The 10361-nt window shown below is 42.0% G+C and overlaps 2 pseudogenes; both read right to left on the reverse strand.

The window, feature by feature from the left end:
* Nucleotides 1-7054: 7054 nt before the first annotated feature.
* On the reverse strand, nt 7055-8662 carry LOC140220076 (wall-associated receptor kinase-like 1; annotated as a pseudogene).
* A 171-nt stretch (nt 8663-8833) lies between these two features.
* Nucleotides 8834-10124, reverse strand: LOC117863415 (wall-associated receptor kinase 2-like; annotated as a pseudogene).
* Nucleotides 10125-10361: the final 237 nt, after the last annotated feature.

Raw genomic sequence — 10361 nt, forward strand, 5'->3', positions numbered from 1 at the left:
GGATCAGAAGGCGCTCGCCTTAATACAGTTGCATCTTCATAATGATATTTTGCAGGAGTGTCTGAAAGAGAAAACTGCTGCAGAACTATGGCTGAAACTGGAATCAATTTGTATGTCCAAGGATCTAACCAGTAAGATGCAGATGAAGATGAAGCTGTTCACCCCTGAAGATGAAGGAGGAGGATTTTCAGTGATGAGCCACATCGCTGAATTCAAGAAGATCGTCGCCGACCTAGTGTCAATGGAGGTGAAGTATGATGATGAGGACTTAGGTCTTTTACTGCTATGTTCTTTGCCAAATTCGTATGCAAATTTTCGTGACACCATACTCTTGAGCCGTGATGAACTAACTCTAAAGGAAGTTTATGAGGCTCTCTAGTCTAGGGAGAAGATGAGAGGTATGGTGCAGAATGACAGGACCTCGTCCTCCAAGGGCAATGCTTTGCTTGTGAGAGGCAGAACTGAAAACAGATCCTCCAATGATGGCAATGATGGAAGAAAAAACTACGAAAGGAGAGGACGTTCAAAGTCCAAGCCGCATGGTAATAAAAAATTCTGTGTTTATTGCAAGCTGACAAATCATAATGTTGAGGATTGCAGAAAAGTACAGAATAAGGAGAAGAGAAAAAACAAGTCGGCTGGTAAGGTCTCTGTTGCTGCTGCTGTGTCTGATGAAGATTCTGGAGATTGTCTGATAGTATTTGCTGGTTGTGTTGCTGGTCATGATGAATGGATTCTCGATTCCGCATGTTCATTTCATATTTGCACTAACAGAAATTGGTTTAGCTCGTATAACCCTGTGCAGAAAGGGGATGTTGTCCGCATGTTCAAGACTGATGATGGCATGACACGCATTCTGAAAAACATCAGGTATATACCAGGGATGTCCAGAAATCTTATCTCATTGAGCACGCTTGATGCAGAAGGTTACAAATATTCCGGTTCAGATGGTGTTCTGAAGGTATCAAAAGGTACTCTTGTCTGCTTGAAAGAGAATCTTAATTCTGCAAAGTTATATGTCCTTAGAGGGTGTACTTTACCTGGTTCTGATTCCGCTGTTGCTGCTGTTACTAATGAGGAACCTAGTAAAACTAACCTTTGGCATATGCGTCTGGGACATATGAGTCACCATGGTATGGCAGAATTGATGAAGAGAAACCTGCTGGATGGCTGCACTTCGAGTAAAATAAAGTTTTGTGAGCATTGTATTTTCGGGAAGCATAAAAGGGTACATTTCAACACTTCTGTTCACACCACTAAAGGTACTCTTGATTATGTTCATGCTGATTTATGGGGTCCTTCCCGTAAGTCCTCACTTGGTGGTGCTCGTTACATGCTTACAATTATTGATGATTACTCTAGAAGGGTTTGGCCTTATTTTCTGAAACAGAAAGATGATACTTTTGCTGCTTTTAAGGACTGGAAAGTAATGATTGAAAGGCAAAGTGAAAGGAAGGTAAAATTGCTTCGTACTGATAATGGTGGAGAATTTTGTTCGCGTGAATTTAATGATTATTGCAGATCGGAAGGCATTGTTAGGCATCACACCATACCCACATACTCCACAATAGAATGGTGTGGCCGAACGCATGAACAGAACCATCATATCTAAGGCCCGTTGCATGCTGTCTAATGCCAGGATGAGCAAGCGTTTTTGGGCTGAAGCTGCTAATACTGCCTGTTACTTGATAAACAGGTCGCCTTCTATTCCACTAAATAAAAGAACTCCCATTGAGGTATGGTCTGGTACGCCTGCTGATTATTCACAGTTGAAAGTTTTTGGATGCACTGCTTATGCTCATGTTGATCATGGAAAATTAGAGCCTAGAGCTGTTAAGTGTCTTTTCCTTGGTTATAGTTCGGGTGTCAAAGGCTATAAATTGTGGAACCCGGAAACAGGAAAGACTTTTATGAGCAGGAGTGTTGTTTTCAATGAATCTGTGATGTTTGCTGACAGTTTGCCCTCAGATCATGTTCCAGAAAAAGAGCTGCAGCGTATGCGCATGCAGGTGGAGCATGTTGATGATGATACAGGTGTGCCGGTGGAGCCGTTTGTTGATGAGCACAGTGACCATGATAATGATGTTGCTGATGCGCCCGACCCCTTGGTCCCGGGGTCGGATGATGCTCATGATGATGTTCAGCAAACTCCTCCTATTTTGCAGTTAGAGGAGGATTTACCTATTGCTCAACGCAAGTCAAAAAGGACAATTGCACCTCCAAAACATCTTATTGAAGAGTGTAATTTGTCTTACCATGCTTTGAGTTGTGCTGAACAGGTGGAGAATGTTCATGAGCCAGCAACCTATAAAGAAGCTATTCATTGTGGTGATACTGAGAATTGGATTTCTGCTATGCATGAGGAGATGCAGTCTCTTGAGAAGAACAGTACATGGGAGCTTGTACCTTTGCCTAAGAATAAGAAGACCATCCGCTGCAAATGGATCTTCAAGAGAAAGGAGGGTTTATCTCCAAGCGAGCCTCCAAAGTATAAGGCAAGGTTAGTTGCTAAAGGCTACAGTCAAATTCCGGGTGTTGACTACAATGATGTTTTCTCTCCAGTGGTAAAACACAGTTCAATTCGTACTTTCCTTAGTATTGTTGCTTCACATGATCTTGAGCTTGAGCAGTTAGATGTGAAGACTGCATTTCTGCATGGAGAGCTTGAGGAGGACATATACATGGACCAACCAGAAGGGTTCATAGTGCCTGGCAAGGAAAAATATGTGTGCAAGTTGAAGAGATCCTTGTATGGTTTGAAACAGTCCCCTCGTCAGTGGAACAATAGGTTTGATTCATTTATGTTATCACACAGTTTCAAAAGATCTAAGTATGATAGCTGTGTTTACATCAAGCATGTTAATGGATCACCTATATATTTGCTGTTATATGTTGATGATATGCTGATTGCTGCCAAGAGTAAGATTGAAATCAATAAGTTAAAGAAGCTATTGAGTAGTGGTTTTGATATGAAAGATCTTGGTAGTGCTAAGAAAATTCTTGGTATGGAAATTAGTAGAGACAGAAAATCTGGTTTGCTATTTCTTAGTCAACAAAATTATATCAAGAAAGTTCTTCAGCGTTTCAACATGCAAGATGCTAAGGCTGTTAGTACCCCTATTGCACCTCACTTTAAGTTGTCAGCTGCTCAGTGTCCTAGTACAGATGCAGAGATTGAATACATGTCAAGGGTTCCTTATTCTAGTGCTGTTGGGTCTTTGATGTATGCCATGGTTTGCTCTCGCCCAGATTTTTCATATGCTATGAGTCTTGTTAGTAGATATATGTCTAATCCTGGCAAAGAACATTGGAGGGCAGTTCAGTGGATTTTCAGGTACCTTAGAGGCACAGCAGATTCCTGTTTAAAGTTTGGAAGAACTGATGAGGGTCTTGTTGGCTATGTGGATTCTGATTATGCTGCTGATCTGGACAGGCGAAGATCACTTACAGTCACAGTGCAAACTTATGCAAGATTCAACTCCACAAAGCTCAGCGTACAAACCTTTCAGCCAAATTAATGTAGGTAGGCAAGGCTTCAGCAGCTTGAGCTGCAATCCTCAAACGGATCTCTAGTGTTCTAATGGATGCCTTGTCCTGGACATGGATTAGATGGTGTAGAGTATCGTTCGGAACAAATTCGTACAATAGAACTGGAGCTTCAAAATGTAAACTGCAACAAAGAAGTTCGACAATGTTTTCATGTGTGACTAGAGAAAGTATGAGCAGCTCCTGTCCAAATTCTAGGATCCTATCTTGGTCGAGGTTCTTGCATCTCTTGATTGCAACTGGGTTATTGTCTGAATCAATACTATACCCTTTAAAAACTGTCCCCTGACCTCCTTCACATATGACTCCTCGGTCATCAAAGTTGTTTGTTGCAAATTCAATCTGTTCTCAGCCATACAACTTAAATGAACTGTTCTCTATTTTCATCATATCAATTAACAGTTTACCTCAGTGCTGAGGAAAATAAGCATCCCTCTTACTGATGAGATCCTGTTTTGGGATCCTCTGCTTATGCCTGATCCACTCTACCGCAAGAAAAATAATCAGGCCCAAAAACACAGCGGTGCAAATTCCTGTTAAACGGAGAACAAAATCTTGTAAGTCAATGAGAGCTTGCTGAAATACATTTTGTAGTTGAATTTTGTGAAGTCTGAGAGATGAAGTTCATCAGAAATATCCATTGACTACCAAAAGGAGAAAGAGTTACTACAAACTTGTAACACCTCATCCTCCAAAGTCGCACTGTCATAATCTGGCAATGAAGCACACAAAGGTTCTGAACTAACATGGAAAATTCAAACTAATCTGCAGTTCTGCACTCAAAGCACCCTTTTAACAGCGACTCTATGCTTAATGCGGCAACACATACACAATGTTAGTAAATCAGAAACATTACCAGTGCCTTGCGGAACTCTTTCTTTCCTCACAAAGCATCACCATGACCTGCAACACCCCAACTTCCACATCAACTCCCCAAAAAATAAACCCAGCCATGTAGCCATGTAGGTAACATAATTGGCATTGCAAAATGCTTTCCATGCAGGAATACCCAAACATTTTATCAAACATCAACTATCCTGAAATCAATCGATGCGTTTTATTTTTAGCAATATGGCCTCAGATATCAGGAGCTCACAGCAGCCTAGCATAAAAGTGAGAACAAATCAGGCAGCACTTGCCTAGCATAAAAGGAAGCTTACCAGGGAAGCCTTGCGAACATATATGCTTGAATCCTTGAGATAGCACTGATGTGTGTAGTTCTGCACAAAAAACGATGAGAAGATATCACAACTTATAGATCTCCTTTGTATAGCTGTTAAGCTTCAGTATATATAGAAGTGTAGATTAAATAATTCTAGATGACACAGAGCTCGAACCTTAAATGATCTGTTTCTACACCCATAATCCAAACATCTTACAGTCGATTCATGAATCTTGCGCAAAAACACTATGCATCATGCTTGTTCTATGATTTGGCATTGCTGTCGAATTTTGAATCTTAATTTCTTCTGCAATCTATTCTTTTCAGTATATTTCGTTCATAGCTTACATAGTGTATATGTGGGTGCTACTAATTACTACTCCCGAGGAGTTAAGTTGTGTTAGAACTGTGCTGGTCTGCGCGTACTTACATATCTGCTTTTATGCCAATGCAAGTTTTTTTATTATACAGAGTGGCTCAGGTAACTGTAAGAATGATCTCTTTCCTAGGAACAGATAATGTATCCCAAATCTCTCAACTATTATGCAGAGGAACAATGGACATATTTAACATTAACAGTTCATAATAGCATTTCAGAACGATTCCAAAGCATGTTTTTTAAAATCTACACGATTTCTAAAGCACCTGTAGTCACTAGTGATATTGTGCAGATCACCCCAACTCCTCATCGTTTAATTATGTGAAATCTAGTGATATTCTAAAGCATGCTTTTTAAAATCTACGTTTGAGTGTAAATGTAAATATATAATTCAAACATATCCTCAAGAAAAATCGTGAACTATACATGATGGTCAAAGATCATTCAAGTGTAAGGATAATGTTACTTTGAGGATTCTATCTTGCTACCTACACAGCTGCAACAAACCAACGGCATGATGGCCGACAACCACATACACAGCTTATACCTTGCAAAACCACGGCAGGAAGAAGGTGGGGGGCGGCAAGGAGGGCTCACCGTGCCGGGGAGCGGGCGGGGAGGGCCTCACCGTGGCAGCGACGGGGTGGGGGATGGCAATAAGGGTGGGGGGCGGCGGGGAGGGTAGGGAGCGGGCGCGGGCACGGGCGCAGGGAGGCCGAAGGATGTCGTCGGTGGCGGCGCTGGTGCGGGGAGGGTGGAGGGCGGCGGTGGCGGCGTGAATGCGCAGGGGCCGAGGGAGGTGGTGGCGTGGGCACGGGGGCGGAGAAAGGCCGCCGGAGGCGGGCGCGACGTGGGAGGGAGGTGGCGGCGCGGGCGTGGGGTGGAGGACGGCCGGCGGCAGCGGGCGCGACGCGGGAGGGAGGTGGCGGCGGGCGCGGGCGCGGGCGCGGCACGGGCGAATGGATAAGAATGGGAGATGAAGGGTAGGGAACGGGCGAAAGAACAGGAAAGAGAAGAGGAAAGTGTATTTGCTGAGTGTCAGATTACGCCACTCGGCAAACACATTTTAGTTAAGTGCTTCAAATCCTATACACTCGGTAAATATATTAATTATTTTTTTATTTTCTCTTTTTCATAACATGTTTTTCTTCTCGATGTAAATACCTTAGCAAATTAACTCAACAATATATATATATATATATTTCTATGAATATTATTCCATTATTTTAAGCACTTACACCTCAAATTTAATTTATATCAATTAAAATTCTATAATTGCACTTAATCAATTAAAATTATCAAACGGATCCAAAAAAATTACCAAAATTTCACATAAAATAATCTATGTTCTCTATTGCCTATACAAAAAGTTTTAAAGTCAAATCCCAATTCGATCGCTACTTTGACTCTAAATCTTACCAATTTCTTCTCAACACTACGATTCTTTTTCTAAGATGCTTCAGTTTGTAAACATCGTAAATGACAAATTGTGCGAAACCTTCTTAATTTTTTACCACAGACTCCATGTATGATATCATCACATCACGACAAATCTTATGATTTATAGACTTTGTTTGCTTTTTTTATAATTTAAAAACCAATCGGTCACACTTCGTGGTCATGTTTTTTGAACAAGATGTTCAAAATTTCTTTTCATTTTCCAGGTAAGGCCTAACACTGGACTCAATAACATGAATATCATTTTTCTACTCATTTTATTCTATTATTTCAATCACTTACAATTCAAATTTGACTTATACCAAACAATTCCTAGAAATGCAATAAATTAAGAAAATATAGCAAACAGATCCAGAAATATACCAAATTTTAACATGGAATACCACATGTTGTATGTTGAGAGTAGAAAAAGTTTCAAGGTTAGCAAAGAAAAAAAATGAAATTATTTGCCAAGTGCCACAAATTTATATTTGGCAAACATATTAACGGATGGACACGTGGCACGTTCTTTGCCGAGTGCCTCCCCTTGCCAAGTGTTTTTTTTCTCTTTTGCCGAGTGCAAAAATTTGACGAGTGTTTATGTGCGTTTTGGCCGAGTGTAAATGTTTGCCGAGTGTTTTTTAATCTGTTTACCGTGTGTTGCATTTTTTGCCAAGTGTTTTTTTGGTAGCACTCAGCAAATAGCTTCTTTGCCGAGTGCCCGATGGAATACACTTGACAAAGAACTTGGCACACGGCAAACCCACAGTTTCCGGTAGTGCCTGTGCATTAATTGAAAATATCAAGCTCCATGTGTTATGAAACTTGTGCTTCCCTTTTATAGTCCTCCATTTTTTATCACAACTTTCAGCACCGGAAGACCAAGGCATTATTATACTAGTTATCACGTGCTTCAACAAATTCAGTTATCTGTCCATGTTGATTTCATCTTGCAAACTCTATGCTCATCGAGGCTTTCTTCTGGAGGATGTAATAATCTGTGCTTTCGTCACTAGTATAGTCACCGGATGAATTGTCAGACGACCATCCCTACATCATGAGTGCACTAACACCATGAAACCCTTGATTGCGAGGTGGTACTGGACGTGCCAATCGCTGGAGTTCCTCTGCTACCTCTCTCATCATGGGCCTCTGTTGACCGGTCATGGTCAAGCACTTGCTACGCAGCCACTTGAAGTATTAACTCCATGTTTTCTTGATTGTCTATCTCCCTATCTATGAGTTCTGTAAGCTTGCCCTCCTTCACACCTTCCATGAAGACAGACACGAGGCTTACCTTTGTTTTGGACAGTGCCCTCCTTCGTGTTAAGAGCTCCAAAAGAACAACACCAAAGCTGTAAAACATCGCTCTTATCAGTAAGCTCAAAGTTCAAAAGGTACTCTGGATCTAAGTAGCCCATCGTCCCCTTCACTACTTGAACATTTTCATCAGCTGACCTAATCATGGAGCACCCAAAATCAGAAACTTTTGCAGAGAGATCATGGCCTAGAAGAATATTAACGGACTTGACATCTCCATGAAAGACAGGGCGGCTAAGAGAATGTAGGTATGCAAGTGCTGCAGCAATCTCAGAGGCAATTTTAAGACGGACCTCTAGAGTTCTTTTGGACGGATCGACTTGTGTATGAATAAGATGTTGTAGAGTTTGATTTGGCACATATTCATACACCAGAACTGGAGCTTCAAATTGCAAGCTGCAACCTAGAAGCTGGACGATGTTTTCATGTTTGACTCGAGAAAGTATAAGAAGCTCCTTACCAAATTCCATTCTCCTATTCTCATCAAATCCCTTGCAGATCTTGATGGCAATAGGATTATTTTCTAAATCAAGATTTTGCCCCATATAAACAGTCCCCTGACCACCTTCACCAATGATTGAGCTTTTGTCAAAGTTGTTGGTGGCCAACTCAATTTCTTCTCGGTTATACAACTTAAATGTTTTGTTGCTCTCTACTTTCATCATATCCATTAGCAATTTCCCTCCATTCTGCTGAAAGCGTTCATCAGTCTTCCTTATGTATTCTTGCCTTATTATTTGTCGCTTGTGCTTGATCCATTCTTTACCAAGATAAAGTAATAGACCAAGCAAAACACAGGCAAACATTCCTGCAGGTCAGACATGTATCTAACTCGTAAGTTGGTAGAAGGAAAAAATAAAGAAGTATGGTTAGACCTATTCACTGAAACAACTACTGGTGTACTGGTTGGTTTATATATACTTGTGTCACTTAAATACAATATTTAGTCACTTCACAAATGTGACACCATGAGGATAGAATTGTTTCAGTCATGCTTTCACAGATCTAATTGAACAGTGCAGAAAGATACGAGTAGTACCTATTGGGATTGTGACTTTTAGAGGAATTGAGTGGTCCTTCTCACATGTCCCAGTGTATGCGTTGCCTTTGGGGTAACGCGGAGGACAAATGCATTGAAATCCTCCTTGAGTATTCTTGCAAGTTCCCTTCACAGAGCAAGGGTATTTCTCCAGATTGTTATTACATTCATCAACATCTGCAATGTTAGCAGTGGTATATAAAATATCGAGTAAAGATTTCCAGTGGCAGTAGATTATCTCATGACCTAATCAAAGGCTAAAACATTACCTCTCTTATTTATACAAACATATCACGCAAAAGGAATTGCACCTATAGATTTCATTACCTTCGCATCCGTCAACAAGGTACGGATTGCCTTGGAACCCTTTGGTGCAGTTGCAGATTTAGCCTTGTCCATTGTACGAATTAAAGCACTCACTGCTACTGCTGACACATGCATATGACTCAGGCTTGTTCCGGGCTTCATCGCAAGTTCCATTCCGAATAGCCCAGTCCACGATCAACGGCGGCTGCCCAGAATAAGCATCGTAGAACGCCGATGATGTAGCGTAGCTTTTGGAGAATTTGAATTCGGATGCCTCGAGCAGCGCCGCGTAGCTGCAGCGGCTGGTGTTGTAGATCCTCGACGTGTTGAAGCCTTCAGCGAACCACACCTCGTAGTACTGCAGGCCCTTGGGGATGGCCGTCTGGCAGCAACCAATTCCGGAGCATGAGCCATCAGTAAGTGTTCTTACATCGCCTCGCCGGCACTTGGAGACACAACCGCTCATGTACCTGCCCACGTTATCCTCATCTCCAATGTATGCCAGTGTTCTGCACCCAACGACCGTAAACAAGTTTGCAGTCTCTGAGAATCTATAGGGCGCACCTGTCAGGTTCAGCCGCCAGTTTAGGTAATCCATTTCCTTAGTGGAGGTGTTGTAGCAATAAGTCGACATGTCCATCCTCATCCGGGCAAGACCTTGCTGCAGCGAGATATTCAGAACCTCTACATCTACATAAAAATGGCCTGAATGATCCATGGCCGACTTCCTTGCAGCTCAGGTTGAAGCCGGGCAAAGAGCAGTGATCAGGCGAGTCGTCAGGCCCAATGCCAAATGGATATGGGATATCGACTTCGCCGCATTTTCTCTGACAGTTGTTGCTAGGCGGCGGCAATGCTTCAACAGAAGAGAGTATTACCGCAAGCACGAGCAATACTCCAAGACATAGCAGTGCATCTAATCTATGCGGCAGCATGGTGTGGTGGTGTTAGTTGTCTTCCCTTGATTGAATCGAGCACTTGGCAGCTGCTACTCCAAGGTTGAGGAAGGACTATTTATGCAAACTCCTTGTTAAGTATAAGATGGTTAGCGACGGTGTCGACACCAGTACAGGTCAGATCCGTGTGTGCATTTCCTAGGACGGCCTGGTCAGATTCATGTGTGCATTGACTGACTTGGATGACCAGGTCTTTCCATCTGGCTTAGTCCGAAT

Source organism: Setaria viridis, chromosome 7 (assembly GCF_005286985.2).
Source record: "Setaria viridis chromosome 7, Setaria_viridis_v4.0, whole genome shotgun sequence".
Lineage (NCBI taxonomy): Eukaryota > Viridiplantae > Streptophyta > Magnoliopsida > Poales > Poaceae > Setaria > Setaria viridis.